Here is a 16,984-nt window from a genome sequence, read left to right as displayed (position 1 = left end):
GCATTAAAATGTTTTGTTCAGATGTGCATATTTCCATATAGCTGAAAGAATAACAAAATAGGCCTGTGAGTTTACTTCTCTCAGTGCTATACTAGTTGCTGTATGTCACTAGTCCTGGCGTCCACCACGTGGGAATCTAGCCCTGGTGTGCATTTCCCCCTACTATGTCGCTGAGGTCAGAGATCACAACCTTGGTGGTGTGCCAAATTTGTGTCTAAAGACTGAACAATTATTCATGAGGAACTAGTACAAAGGCTGTATCGACAACCTAAAGTAACATCAATCTGGCTAACAATCAACAATTATTATACGCCCCAAATCCAAACTACTAGCATCCGGTATTATAGACCAACAATCTGTCTATAAAGTAGACACTGGAAAAGATAAAGACAAAGACACAGGCAAAAAGATTCCAGTGATATCTTTAGAGAACAAATAGGCAATAATATCCTCACCAGAATTAATCTCCAAGATATATTCGGACATATTCTCTGTCACCACTTCTATTTTGTCTTGCACTTAATCAACTGGGCAACATTCACAAAGCACTTGTGTTTGGTTATGTTACCTCCAGACATGAGAGAAACACTCTCGTGAACTCACATCTGTTATTTGTGGATAACCTAAAACTATGTAGTGCAATAGAGAACCAGCTGTAGAAACTGTTACAAATAGTTAAATACTTCTTGAATGACTCTATGGTGAAAACCGGCCTTCAAAATGTACAAAGGCAATGGTTGAAAATGGAAGACTGAAACATATACACAATATTAAATTGGATCAAGATGAAATCATATGAGAACTGGACCTGGAAACAAAGGTCAGCAAAAAACTTGCCTCTGAAGAGTAGAGTGGATTCTTCAGCATCTTTCAACACATGACAGCAGCAGAAATAAACTCACAATCCCAATTTTATTATATGGATTTGGAGTCACAGACTGGCTACAAATTGACTGCCCGATTCACGCCGGCCGCCAACACGCCACGGACCCCCCTCCGGTGATTCACTCGCCAACTATACCACTCCATTTGACTGAGTCCCCCGCCCTTTACAAACTTAAGCGTTCACGGACCTCCCATATTTCCTTCTGGCCGTGCCCCGCTGGGTGAATCTTTCTCCCGGTTTCCTGCAACACTGCCCCAAATATGTGTAACCAGTCCTGATGATGGCCTAGAGTGTTACAGGCCGAAACGCCGTCGACTTCAACAGCGTTACTTTTGGCGCCCCTTTGTCCATGGGCATTTGCTCTACTGTTCCTTGAAAACTCTCACATTAATTGTGTGAATGCCCTAACTCCGCCAGATTTATGTACCATTGTTTTTTCTGTTGCGCCTTTTTCACCGCTGTACATACCACTTTATGTGTCACTTGCGCCGTCACAAATTCCACGAGCACTTGTGCACAGTATTTTTGTTGGTTACATTGCCACTAATTGTCATGCAGTGCTTCTCACCCGTATGATATGTACATATGACGTAATATGTCCATCATGTGTTGAACATTCTTAAAATATATATTTCCCTACATCCTCGGTCTCCCTGTGTCTTCCCTATGTGGATTCATTCCTCTAATAAGTACTTTACTGTATGGTTCGCTTTGACATAACTTGTCTTTCCAATGAATTCCACATTGAGACATTGTTGTTAGATATCATGTACTGCCCCAGTCTCTCTGTGGTTTATGGGCTACCTCCTGTGGTCTGAAACTGGCTACAAATTGAAGCAAGCCAATGGGCAATGAAAACAAGGAAACAACTCTACGCTTTTCAGGTAAATTACAAAAAAACATTGGTTCGCTAGATTTTGCATGCGACGGCAGGAGTCATGGGCGACATCGAAATCAACTAAAACTACAGGTTTACGCGAACAGGACTGCAGCTATCCAACACCTTTTAAAAATCCAAATGCACCAAACACATTTCAATTTCAATTTAAAATCTGCACCTTATACTGCTTCCAACTAGTGAATAGAAGACGTGATGAACAGAGTTCAAGGACAAAAAGGCTAAAGAAGCAGCAAAAGAGGACAATAACCTAATAATAAAACTGAGCAACTGAAAAGAAACATCAGTCAGAGAGCACACACAAATATTTACTGGAAAGTACAAGAAAATGTTTGAGCAGTCCCATGTCGACCAAGAATCATAAAAAAAGTTGCTACATTAGGGAGAACTACAATGCATAAATAGGAGCTTAGTACTGAGTGCTTGGATAGTGACTTATGCTCAAAATATTTTCCTGCACGCGTAGATAAAACAGCTGGGGTGGTTAAGCGTACACTTAGACATGCAAAGTTGGGGACAGTCTAAAAGCAGCAGAACAGTCTATCTTATCCACTGGCAATTATCTAAGTGACAAAACATTACGATACCTGTCAGAGATCTGGATACAATTATCCGAAATTGCAGAAAACAAAGAATTTTCAATAACATGAAAGCTGTCAAACCCCATGGATCCAAAAATGATTCCAGAAAACTTGACATTCGGAGTGCCTCTTGAATAAGGTATCTTCTTGCACTGATTCATTCAAAACAAAAAACAAACTCACCAACCCCCGGACAAATCGAATATTTACCTGAGTGCAACAAAGCAGCAAAGCAAAGAAATCATACTGGGGAAAATCATATGCTGTTTAGAGCGGCAGATCGTTGTGTAGAAAGACTAACTGATCATACTACTCAAGGGGGACAGAGGCAGGCTCTGAATGAGAGTGGAGTCCAAAGGCCTAAGAAGACGAGGGCGCCAGTGTATCCTGTTGGAATCTACCTGATAGTGCCAGCCTCTTTGGAAATGTTGCCACCCCAATTATAAATCAGATTTGTCACTTTTTGGGTGTGAGTCATAAATATCCTCTACATATCTCCTAAAAATATCTGTTTTGTTGGGTGAAAAATATAGAGACAGATGAATGAACATTTCATTTTGCGAGTCTCTAATTGCGATTTTTTTCCAACTCTCAATTTGAGACTCTCAAAATGAAATGTACTATTGTATCTCAGACACATTAGCGATTGCCAAATGGGTCACAAGTTACCTGCATCATCAATAATCATGAGGCACGTCGCAATTTGTGATACATTGGGAATGGGCAATAACACAGGAATGGTGCCCTGCTGGGGACAGTAGACCAGCATGTCTGTGTTTGCTTTTTAATAAAGCAACTATTTTTTATTTTAAAATGCACTCCATTTTTCGTAAAGGAAAAAGGGATGCATTTCAAAAAAGAAAAATGAAATGTTTTGGTATCATTTTTTAAGGGTAGGCAGTGGGCCGTGGACCACTGCCTGCTCTTAAAATAAATTTTCGCTACCATTCATATTCAACATTCACCCTGGGGCCCCTTCCCGTTTGTGACTAGCTTACCACCTACCTAAAGTAGGTGGTAAACTGCAATTGTTTTGCGACTGCATTCCGGTCGCAAAACAACTATACATCCCCCTGTGACTCAAAATTAGGAAGGGACGCCCTTGGCACACCCCTACCTAATAGTGACTCGCAAACCCTATTTTGCGAGTTGGTAATAGGTTACAGATTCGTAAATTAGGGTTTGTGCATAGAAAAATGCATTTTACCCATCGCAAAGGGCCCAATGGGTAAAATGTGTTGTACATCTGGTCCATACTTCCCATAACAGCAATTTGTCATTTGGTCATAAAGGTCATTCCACTGAATCTCCATCTCAGTATTCTGCTGGAGAGCTAACGTGATAACATTCTCTTTAACCAGAGTTGGCACAATCCTGAACAGAAGAGAAGTCATGGAATTAATAGTATTTGCTATGAAGCAGACTGCACCTGAAAAGAAAAAGAATTTGGTTTCATTGTACCGAACCCTGATAATGTAGATGAATAATATAGTTTAATAAGAATAACGATGGAGAAAGATTGCAACCTGTGTCCAAAATTTCTTTCAACAACTGTTATTGCAGAATAGCTCAACTCTCATTGCTTCAAATTCGTATATTTTAAAATCTGGATATACGGGCATGGCTTAGCCGTGAGCCAAAAGGGCTGCGCTGTAGCTGAGCTACTCCATTGACGGAGCATAACCCTGCAATCCGTCCACATATCCGAAGTGAGTCTCAACCTTTAAATAACGGAAGCAAAGCACTGATCAATGGAGACACCGAGGGGCCCGGAGAGCGGACCGGAACAGCGGCTTAACAGCGCAGGTGGCGGAGAAGCCAAGTGAGCGAAGGCTGCTGCCAGCCACACTGTCAGGATCCCATTTGCCGTTCGAAGTCCCCGCAGGCCCAGAGAGTCGGACCAACCTAGCCGCACTTACTCCAAGATCCTTCGAAAGCAGTGCAAGTAGGACCCTAGTCCACCTGCGAAGAATTGAGGTGAGGCCCGGGGCTAAACAGAACCCGTGACTGGCTGGAGGGTTAAGGCCGCTCCCTACGGAGACAGCACCGGCAGACATAGTGGTTGCCGCACCCACAAGAGGTGAACGGAATTATCTTGCTGACTCCGCACGAGAGTGCGGGCAGAAAAGACACGGCCGCCGTGGTGAACCCAGAACAGCATTAACCTGAATAAACTGTAACCAATGTGGGCCTTTGATTTGAAAGATACAGGAACACCTGCACCTGCAGTGACCCGGGCCCGTCCATTGAGCAGTCCGCTTGCCGGGCAGGGTCCGTTTGTCTCTGATCACATCAAGGCCTACAGTGGGAGCACGGTGGGTCCCCAGGCCAAAGTGGAATCCGAATAGACAGAATAGACCTGTCTGGCTGGACGGCAGGTGACACAGGCCTCGGCCTTCTGCCGGTGGCTTCATTAATGGGCTTCCTGCTGCGTCTGGAGAGGATGACCCCCCACGGTGGCCCCCCACAATAACACAAAAACCCCGACTGCCAACGATCAAGTTCATATTTTTCCGACATCCACAAGGGACAGGATGTAGCCTTACGGCGAGAGCGGTCGACCTTGAAGCTGGAGAACGGGGTTCGAGTCTCGGCAACGACGCTCAACATCGAGTGATTCTGGGCAAATCACTTAATCTGATCAGAATGAACTTCTCAAAGTTGAGGGAGAAGATCACGACGGCCCAGACGCATATCGCCCAGCCACAATCAACAACAAAGCACCTGAAGGCACAAGTGCAGATACTAACCCAACAAACTGCGACCATGGCACCCAAGCTCGAGGATAAGGAGGGGTGAGTAAGAAGAAATAACATTAGAGTAGTTGGGGTCCCAGAAGGAGTGGAAGACCCTAGCGTTGACCACTGCCTGGAAGAGTTTATAGTAAAAATGCTGCGACCCAAGAGACTGCCTAAGTTCTTCTCCGTTGAGAGGGTGCACCCGGCCCCGGTCCCCCCGTTCAAACCGGGGGCCCCTCCAAGGACAATCATTGCAAAGATTTTTAATTATAGGGACCTAGACCCCATCCTGCAAGCAGCCAGAGCTAAGGGAGACATTTACTTTGAAAATACCCAGATCAGATTCTTTCCCGACGTCACACTGCAAGTGTAGCAGCAGCGCAGGAGCTTCGAGTCCATGAAGAGGGAACTCAGTGAGCAGGAAATTAAATACATGATTTCCAGCAAAACTCAGAATAATGGCAGACGGCAAGACTTGACACATTGTCTCCCCAGATGGATGTATGACATTAGAACGCGTGGTTTAACTACAGTGTCTTTACATCTCAGTATTGACCACGCATACCAATAGGACATATTTACATTTGCATAGATTATAAATGCAATAGCTACAAAACCGACTAGCACGCACTCTGTCACCATGCATATCATTACATCAGATATTTTATAATATTACTTTTAAGTGTTATTAAAATTTGCAATGTAGATTAGTTCTCATAAATTGAAAAATGTAAATAAATGTTAAAATTGTGCTTTAAACGCTATAGTTTACATATTGAAAAAAAAAGCCACCACCAAGATGGCGGGTCCTGAAAATAGAGAAGGTCAGATTAGTAACGGTAAAGATTTTTACATTAATTCAAGGTTCAGTCACACTGTTAGTGTTAAAAAACATTCTCCATACATATTTTATTTTTATACCTAGTTATACCGCACCTACTACTATGTGTGTTCTCAGTCCAGTAAAACAGGATGTGCTCCTGAGCTCAGATCGTGCTCTCCTCTCAGCGCCCCTTTCTATTTCCGGCTGCCTGGCTTGCGGTTACCATGCAGATGGCTCTAGTCTTTGCCTTGGCCCAGGCAGGTAAACAGCAAAAGTAAAGTGTTTTTTATTTATTTTCCTCAGCTGTTGTTGGGTTTTGGTAGCCATGTACACAGCTGTAAAGACACAGCGTTGCCTTTTAAATAATAGTTTACTGCATACCAAAAACACTGCAAAGCATACCAAAAACACCGCTCTGCAAGAGCAAAAATCTACCTTCAATCTCCTGTGGCAACTGCTCAATTCAAGCACAAAGTTCTGGCATGACAACAGTTCAAACCTGCGATGTAGTGACATGCATAGTAACAGTAATTAACGTGTATAAAAAGCGTGCTAATTGTTGTTCGTGGTAAAATCTTCATGGTAAAGGCTGTTTCCCCCCAAGCTGAGGTTTGGCAGTTGCTGGAGAGATGGCGTACCGGAGGCCGCGGCAGCGTTGGAGGAACAAAGTGTGGCCGAAGCGCACCAGACCAAGGCAAAAAGATCGGAGTGCAGTCAAACCAGCACAAAGCGGGGGAGGTGGATGTGACTGGGCCAGACACTGAGAGAGGCAACACAAGTTGAGCTGGTGATGGTAAAATGACTTTGGAACTGTAAGCAGCTCTCAACGAGGGGGAGGGAGTTTGTTATATTTTGATGGTAAAGAGACTCCACTACACTATTGTCTACAAAAAGGTCTGATGCAAAGAACAGTACCATTTGAAACTCGGTAGCGGCCAAGTCACCCCCTTATTGTGTTTGACGTGGCTTAATAATTGGGAGACAGACAGTCTGCAGGTTACAAGTTGGGGTATGCACAGCGTATTTAGCAGGGTATAGGGAGGAGGGGTCATAGTTGAGGGAAGTGATTCTGTTGTGGCAGCATTTTCACTGGTCAGTGTAGTGCTCAGGGGTGGTTTCAGGGGAGCAATTACCATCCACAAATCAAAGAGTCATCCATAGTAGAGACCACTTCAAGACAGAGGAAGGAGAGGGGGAGGATAATCCAATACCATGGCGATTCCTGAAGCCCCACAAAATTCTGTACAAATATGGCCTCTGGAACGTCAATGGCCTTATTAGTGGGTAAAAACAGACAATGGCGCAACAATTTATTAAAAAGCTCTACCCCGATGTTGTCCTTCTCCAGGAGACCCATCTCTTTGGAAATCGGTATAGGGCACTGAACAGATATGGTTACACTCTACTAGTCCATGCAGGCTACACATCTGGATCCAAGGGAGCCAGAATACTATGCAAGGCATCACTCACCTTTACCTGAAACAAGCTATGGACTGACCCGTTGGGGAGATATGTTGCGATAAGTGGCCAAAGGGAGAGGAAGACCTTGAACCTCTGCTCAGGATATGCCCCCCGAGCCTCCAATCCGCCACTCTAGATACATTGGGTCCATTGCTATTCGATCTTCCGGAGGGCCGACTGGTAATTGGGAGAGACATGAATGATATTCTCAGCTGAGATGGATGCCCAGGGGGAAACAGCGGCGGACGAAGAATGGGTCCCCTTAAAGAATTCCTCTATTCAATGGGCCTAGGTGACATCTGGAGACACCAACACCCCCTCATTAGACAATACACACATATATCGACAGCACACAAGAGCCTCTTCAGAATAGATTACAACTTAACACAGGCTCAGGGCTTAGGAGATTTTCACAAGGCAACAGACATAGCATGAGGGGTGTCAGACCATTCTCCAGTAGAGGTTCTTCTGGAGGGCCCCAAGAGAGATTATACTCTACCCCCGAAAAGAGACCCCCTGGTACCTCAAAGACCACAAATTTAAATCGGCCAGTAGGGAAGGGGCTGAGCACTTTTTTGAAGATATGAGAGGAAGTAGCCTTACTGATAGCGCGGTCGACTTCGAAGCTGGGTAACCAGGTTTGAGTCTCAGCAACGACGCTCAACATCCTGTGATTCTGGGCAAATCAATTAATATCCTGTGCCCAACAAAAATGAATGTGTCCGTCTGTAACGCAACTGGTGCTCATGTAAAGCGCTCTGATACCTGATATCTTCGGGTCTAGTTTGCGCTATATAAAACTCTAAAAAAATATAAAAATTTAGGTTCAGTAGACTCAAAGGCGATGCTTTGGGAAGCGTTCAAAGTAGTCATCAGGGGCCAGTCACAGACCTAAACAGGGGTGTCAAATAAAGAAACGAGGCTTCAGTGCCTTGCCCTAGAGACCGCCATTTCCATTTTAGAAACTCAAGTGATGGAGGGAGGGGCAAATGACTCAGACACAAGACACCGACTGAGGCTCCGCCAGAGGGAATTGCAAGACTTAATGGGAGATAGCACCAGAACATAGGCACTTGCCACACAACACAGACTATATAAAGTAGGAGACAAAGCGAATAAACTTCTGCCATGGCTAAACAAGAAAAAGACCGAAAACATATGGGTCTCGGGAATCGTGGACAACATAGGCCGAACCGGGCAAGGAGATAGCAGAATCATTCGCCACATATTATGAGACTTTATACACCTCTACTTCTGGAAATATGGAGGCACTGTACAGAGTTCCTTTTAATGCATGCTCAAGAAAACCACGTAACACCTACTCACCAAGCATACAGATGCCAAAGAGGAGGGTATCCTTCCTCACCAGCAGAGAGTGGCAGTAATTGTAGTGATCCCCAAAGAAGGCAAATCCCCCTTAGAGTGCGGGTCATATCGACCAATTTCTCTACTCAACTACGAGGCCAAGGTGCTGGCCAAGGCCTTATCTATACGCCTAAGTACAGTAACCACCTCTCTCATACATCCAGCCCAATCTAGATTTATGCCCCATAGAAGTACAAGGCTTAACCTGTGCCGACTGTTCGGGGTGCTGCACACAGCGTCCTTCATTGCTTCGGACCTGGCAGCCTTGTTGTCCCTAGATGCCAGAATGGCCTTTGATAGTGTGGAATGGAACAATCTCTTCACCGTCTTGGACCGTCTTGGCTTTGGGCCCAATTTCATTGGTTGGGTGAGGCTCCGCTACCATCAACCTCTAGCAAGGGTGCGAGTCAACGCTACAGTATCACGGGTGTTCGTGCTCCAGAAAGGGGCCAGACAGGGTTGCCCATTGTCCCCTCTCTAATTTGCCCTAGCCCTGGAACCCCTGGTGGCACGCACCACAAAGTCCATAAGGCATTGCATTTTGGTTTATCTGAACAAGCCTATCTGGAGGCGGATAATTTTGAATAAATGTGGGCGGGTTTTCACTGCACTTGTTCTGTCGTGCCTCTGATGAGGGCGGAGGCCCAGAAACGCGTCAGGCAGTAACGAACTACATGAAAGCTGAAAGGACACAGAAGCGTGAAGTGAGCTTTACCCGTGATGGTTGATGGAGAGTGCGGCCTAAACTTGTGGGCAAGTTGGAGCTTTGATGCCAAATCGCGGCGACCCAGCCGCGTAGGCTCGCACCACCCCATGAAGTTTGGGGGCCATGGGGCCTTGAATTTTCGGAGCCTCGCAAGTGGACCAACAACTAAGGGATTTATGGCTCATTCACGCTTCGGTGCCCATTGAGGGTCTTTATGAACAGTAATATTTGTGCAACCATTATGGACTGAATTTTGGAACACGCACCACAAAGTCCATAAGGCATTGCGTTTTGGTTCATCTGAACAAGCCTATCTGGAGGCGGATAATTTTGAATAAATGTGGGCGTGTTTTCACTGCACTTGTTCTGTCGTGTCTCTGATGAGGGCGTAGGCCCAGAAACGCGTCAGGCAGTAACGAACGACATGAAAGCTGAAAGGACAAAGAAGCGTGAAGTGAGCTTTATCCGTGATGGTTGATGGAGAGTGCGGCCTAAACTTGTGGGCAAGTTGGAGCTTTGATGTCAAATCGCGGCGGCCCAGCCGCGTAGGCTCGCACCACCCCATGAAGTTTGGGGGCCATGGGGCCTTGAATTTTCGGAGCCTCGCAAGTGGACCAACAACTAAGGGATTTATGGCTCATTCAGGCTTCGGGGCCCATTGAGGGTCTTTATGAACAGTAATATTTGTGCAACCATTATGGACTGAATTTTGGAAGACGCACTACAAAGTCCATAAGGCATTGCGTTTTGGTTCATCTGAACAAGCCTATCTGGAGGCGGATAATTTTGAATAAATGTGGGCGTGTTTTCACTGCACTTGTTCTGTCGTGCCTCTGATGAGGGCATAGGCCCAGAAACGCGTCAGGCAGTAACGAACGACATGAAAGCTGAAAGGACACAGAAGCGTGAAGTGAGCTTTACCCGTGATGGTTGATGGAGAGTGCGGCCTAAACTTGTGGGCAAGTTGGAGCTTTGATGTCAAATCGCGGCGGCCCAGCCGCGTAGGCTCGCACAACCCCATGAAGTTTGGGGGCCATGGGGCCTTGAATTTTCGGAGCCTCGCAGGTGGACCAACAACTAAGGGATTTATGGCTCATTCACGCTTCGGGACCCATTGAGGGTCTTTATGAACAGTAATATTTGTGCAACCATTATGGACTGAATTTTGGAACACGCACCACAAAGTCCATAAGGCATTGCGTTTTGGTTCATCTGAACAAGCCTATCTGGAGGCGGATAATTTTGAATAAATGTGGGCGTGTTTTCACTGCACTTGTTCTGTCGTGCCTCTGATGAGGGCGTAGGCCCAGAAACGTGTCAGGCAGTAACGAACGACATGAAAGTTGAAAGGACACAGAAGCGTGAAGTGAGCTTTACCCGTGATGGTTGATGGAGAGTGCGGCCTAAACTTGTGGGCAAGTTGGAGCTTTGATATCAAATCGCGGCGGCCCAGCCGCGTAGGCTCGCACCACCCCATGAAGTTTGGGGGCCATGGGGCCTTGAATTTTCGGAGCCTCGCAAGTGGACCAACAACTAAGGGATTTATGGCTCATTCACGCTTCGGGCCCATTGAGGGTCTTTATGAACAGTAATATTTGTGCAACCATTATGGACTGAATTTTGGAACACGCACCACAAAGTCCATAAGGCATTGCGTTTTGGTTCATCTGAACAAGCCTATCTGGAGGCGGATAATTTTGAATAAATGTGGGCGTGTTTTCACTGCACTTGTTCTGTCGTGCCTCTGATGAGGGCGTAGGCCCAGAAACGCGTCAGGCAGTAACGAACGACATGAAAGCTGAAAGGACACAGAAGCGTGAAGTGAGCTTTACCCGTGATGGTTGATGGAGAGTGCGGCCTAAACTTGTGGGCAAGTTGGAGCTTTGATGTCAAATCGCGGCTGCCCAGCCGCGTAGGCTCGCACAACCCCATGAAGTTTGGGGGCCATGGGGCCTTGAATTTTCGGAGCCTCGCAAGTGGACCAACAACTAAGGGATTTATGGCTCATTCACGCTTCGGGGCCCATTGAGGGTCTTTATGAACAGTAATATTTGTGCAACCATTATGGACTGAATTTTGGAACACGCACCACAAAGTCCATAAGGCATTGCGTTTTGGTTCATCTGAACAAGCCTATCTGGAGGCGGATAATTTTGAATAAATGTGGGCGTGTTTTCACTGCACTTGTTCTGTCGTGCCTCTGATGAGGGCGGAGGCCCAGAAACGCGTCAGGCAGTAACGAACTACATGAAAGCTGAAAGGACACAGAAGCGTGAAGTGAGCTTTACCCGTGATGGTTGATGGAGAGTGCGGCCTAAACTTGTGGGCAAGTTGGAGCTTTGATATATATATATATATATATATATAATATATTACCTACTGGCGGTCGCCAGTAGGTAGTTATAGTTAGGACCCTGTTTCCATAGGAAATCCGCAACATTCTATTTTGAATAACTTTGGCGCCGGTCGATGAATCCTCGCGCATATTTCAAAATAGGTGGGGCGCTACGCTCCGCTCCTACCCTGAAAGTCTCGGGGGGATTCGTCAAGCGGGGGCTGAGATAAAAGGGGGGTCCCAAAACGCGTTTTTCCCATGCATTTTTCCATAGGACCTTTAGACACAGCTACAGCCCGAACGGCTGAACAGAGTTCCTTGAAATTTGGCAGAGAGGTAGTCTACAGGTCAAGGAAGTGCCTTTTGTAGGTTTGTTGTAAATCTGTTCAGTAGATTCTGAGAAAATAGCCTTTAAATCAATATATATATCTGAGCCAGCTTACGGTGCGCTTACGGTGCGCTTACCGTACGCGTACGGTGAAGTGCGCGAGCGCGATTCTGATTGGCTGTTAGATCTTAGTAAACATTCGAATCGGTCGAAACCAGGAAGCGGCGGCCGCCATTTTCTCTCTCGCACTCAGAGTGTGGATTAAAAATCAAAGGACAAAAACATGTAAAGTGGCTGTTTAGACAGCTCCAAAGCACCTAGCCATGTTGAGGGAGTCCCCAAAGATCCCCCATGGCCAAAAATGCAATTTTAATTTTTTCGATAATTTCGCCGATTGCGCTTACCGTACGCGTACGCTAAAAAATGTAAATAAAAAAAAATTATCCACACTCTCTACACCCCATGTGCAAATGGAGCCCGAAGGTCACCATTTGTGCATGGCATAAGAGAGTTATAGAAAAATTAAAATATTTCCTTTCACAACGAAGCGCATCATATGTCCTCCATGTGCATGGCCCATCTAGCGTAACGTGGGCACGCGGTGCGCGTAGCGCACCGCGTGCCCACCGTGCGTGCACGGCACTAACTGCGTAAAGTGGGCGAGCGGTGCGCGAAGCGCACCGCGTGCTCACTGTGCGCGCACGGTGCGCGCACGGAACGAACTGCGTTAAGTGGGCGCGCACGCCACAAATGGCGTAAAGTAACTTAGCATTTAAAAAAACGTACAAATTCACTGAAAAAACCATAGGTTTCACACACGTTATAGTTAGGAATTAGCATTTAAAAAACCTTGCAAATTCACTGAAAAAACCATAGGTTTCACACATGTTATAGTTAGCGGAAATTTTACTGATAAAAAACCAATGAAATTCCCCCGTTATAGTTAGTGCAGGGAACTATAACTCACGCGACCGCAATCTTCTGCTGATGACATATGTGTCTTTATGAAAAAAAAATATTTGTAATATATGTATAGCTAAAAATTTATGGAAGAAGACATGGGCAAATAAGTGTCTAAATACAGTATTAGCATCAGCAGAGGATTGCGGTCGCGTGAGTTATAGTTCCCTGCACTAACTATAACGGGGTTATAGTTTTTTATGGTTTTTTATCAGTAAAATTTCCGCTAACTATAACATGTGTGAAACCTATGGTTTTTCAGTGAATATATATATATATATATATATATATATATATATATATATATATATATATATATATATATATATATATTCCAAACGAAGAAGGCTCCCACTTGAAGCACCACACCCAGCGTGTTTTTCACCTTTTATTTCAGCAGGCGTGCGAATGGTACAGCACAACATTTCCAGCATTAACATGTGCCAAACGCATTTCGGGCTTCCTAGCCCTTGCTCACTGGCCTCTTGTAGGGGAAACAGCAGCCAAGGTTTTCACCGTTTTCGCAGTGATTTTTTTAAGTCCTGCCTTTAGTGGGCGTGACTAGATGGCATTATGGTCTTTGGAGTCCTTGTAATGCCGTTTTGTCCCAAATTTTCCTATATTCCCCAATGGGTTGCCAAAATCAGTCTAGCTGGGCCTCCGCATTAGTCACCTCTCTGAACGGCCACGTTGGTCCTCTTCGCCACACAGTCATCAGCGATCGGCGATCAGGAGCTGCGATATCCGCAGCGGGGTGCTTCGCGAACGGGATTGGCCGCAATATATTCCAAACAAAGAAGGCTCCCACTTGAAGCACCACACCCAGCGTGTTTTTCACCTTTTATTTCAGCAGGCGTGCGAATGGTACAGGACAACATTTCCAGCATTAACATGTGCCAAACGGCTAGGAAGCCCGTAAATCTGTTCAGTAGTTCCTGAGAAAATTAGGGTAAAAAAGTTTGTGAAATCTATGGCCGCGGAGGATTCGCGGACCATACACGCACCATACACGCACCCTCCCCGAAACGAGCGCGCACCCTCCCGATCGCGCGCTGAATGCTAATTGGCTGTCGAGTGTCTCTCTACATTCGAAACCAGGAACTGTTGGCGGCCATTTTCTGCCTCGGTAGAAGCAAGGCTGAAGAAGCAAGGGGAATGAGTGTGTAAAACATATAAAGTGGGCAGAGTGGAAATACTCTGATCCTCTAGAGGTGCTTAGGGGGTCCCAGAAGGACCCCCTGGGGCCCCCCTTTTTAAAAAAAAAAACATTTAAATGCGCGCACGGTGTGTGCATCCTATCATGTTGGATGCACGGATCCTCTCGCGGTGGGTTCGCGGATCCAAGGGAAAAAAAATTAAATTGTTGGGAGATAAAGATTAAGCTTAAGTGTTTTGTTTTTAGACCACTTTGTGTTGAAAGAGTTTTCTATAAGTGTTGTTGTGCATGATTGCACTTAATACTCATAGAACAAGACACATGTCTAGATTTATCATAAATCATAAATCTCGATATGTGTGTGAATGCTGCACCATTCTAAAATTGGTGTAGGAAAGCACAACAAGGAGAATTGTTTTAATTTCTCCACATTTTTATATCTTCAATGCATGCTGAAATGTTCAGCATACATTGAAGGAGAAAAATGCATTTTCTCATTGTTTTTGTGCAGGAAGGTGTGTCTTCCTGTAGAAAAACAAACAGCACATGACACAGATATCCTTGCACTATGGTCACCACATGGCTGCAGTTTAAGCAGCCGTGCAGACAGAAGCATAGATTTGCAAAATATTTATGTACATATGTTGCATCCCTGTGCTTCGGAAGTACTACAGCACACTGCAGTTAAAGAGGTTACTGTGTGATGCTGCAGCACTTCCTTATAGTTCTGCACTTATACATTCACCATACGCTACTAATGCATTCATTCAGTCAATTACGTACTACACATACATTCATCTAAACTTTCACACACTAACAAAGAAATTTAGCTCTTTTTTTAAACCAGGAAAGTTAGTTCCTACAAGAACTTTTTTTTTCTTCTTTCTTCTTTTATATATATTTTTTGTTTTTTCTAACAATTTTGTGATTTTGGGGTTTTTTTTGAAAAAAAAAAAAAAAACAGGAGAAACCAAACAATGAACTTCAGGGAACAATAAAAAAAAAACAAAAAAAAAAATAGCAAATGTGACTTTCTTGGCGGCGGCAGATCAGATCGATGGACTGCTCGCCATAGCACAAAGTTGTATTGCACTTAGTGCAGAGCACTTTTAAAAATTGAAATGGAGGACGGATGTCCAAGGTTTGGTCTGATGGATGCACTGAGGTGCGATGAGGTGGATGGCACAGGAGCAGGAGTGTTTCTTATCCATCGGCACTCTTCTTTTGCAAGATTGTTTGGATGAAGGGTCCTCATGTGCTTCATCATACTTGCCGTGCCGCAAGAGTATTTCTTGTTAAGATCCCCTCTCGATAGGACTCTTTTGCAAATCTTGCATGTGACCAAGGTGGCATTGGTCTTATTCTGCCCCTCGGGAAAAGTAAAAAATGTCCACACCACTGAAGAGAAACGTTCTTTGCGTGGTAACTCCGGCAAAAATTCATCCTCAGAAGTATGAGGTGATGTAGGTGATGCCTGCTGCCCTGAAGCCATTTTTGGTTGAAAGAAATTAGAGCTAAGTGTAAACTTAGTCTAAAAAATCTTTCTCTCTCCAAAGAGGTGGTTCTCCAAAGAAGCTCAAAGTAGAATGATTGAAATGGGTGGGGTCTTTCAGTAGTTAGAACAGGAAGTGTAATGAACCAATCAAATCTCTTTTTTTGCAGGTCACATGGGATCCGCGCACCCTGCGCGTACGCAGCACGCACCCAGCGCGCATACGCGAAATTGAATTAAAAAGAAATATAGGATTAGATGTCAAAATATATTACTATTAAGACTAGTTAAGAGTTTGTCTTCAATTAATATTCACATGAAATACATAAATATGTTTTTTTAAATGTTAAATAGTTTGCGGGATCCGCGCACCCACCGCGTCATAGACGCAGATGACGCATCGCAGAAGCGCGTAAACGTCGCGTTACGTACATCGAACGTGTCGCGTATAGGCTGGGAGTCGCGTACCTGTCGCATTGGAATCACGCACTAACCACGTACCCGACGCATACTATGCACGGATGCTATCGCGTAGGGATCGAGAACGGTGCGTTTAGGGTGCGCGGAACCAAAAACATGGCATAAAATATATAAAATAAAGTTTTGCACATATAATTAAAAAAATATTTTGAAAAATATGTTTGAAAAACCCATTAAGTTCAAATAATATTTTTTAATTTTTAAAAGAATTAATTTAAAAAATATATTTAAAAATGGGGATAAAAAAGTATTTTTAAAAAAATGTAACTAATGAAATGACACACTGAATTTGAAAAATATAGAAATCCAATCAAAATCATTAAACATGATATCTTCAGAGATAAGTTATAGATCGGAATTAGCATTTAAAAAACCTTTGAAATTGACTGAAAAAACCATAGGTTTCATGCACGTTATAGTTAGGAATTGGCATTTAAAAACCTTTCAATTTCAAAGGTTTTTTAAATGCCAATAGGTTAAATGCCATAGGTTTCAGGCACGTTATAGTTAGGAATTGGCATTTCGGCGCGAGTTATAGTTAGCTGAACTAACTATAACAGGGGAATTTCTAGGGTTTTGTACGAGGGAAATGTCCAGCTAACTATAACGCCCCTGAAACCTATGTTTTTTTCAGTGAATTTCTAAGGTTTTTTAAATGCCAATTCCTAACTATAACGTGCCTGAAACCTATGGTTTTTTCAGTGAATATATATATATATAGAGTGACACTCCAATGTGTTATATCATATCTTATGAAGAATCATATCTGGGATGA

This window comes from Triturus cristatus, chromosome 3_2, assembly GCF_964204655.1.
Source record: "Triturus cristatus chromosome 3_2, aTriCri1.1, whole genome shotgun sequence".
NCBI classification, from domain to species: Eukaryota; Metazoa; Chordata; class Amphibia; order Caudata; family Salamandridae; genus Triturus; species Triturus cristatus.
The sequence above is the reverse complement of the archived record's forward strand: the minus strand, read 5'-3'. Positions refer to the sequence as shown.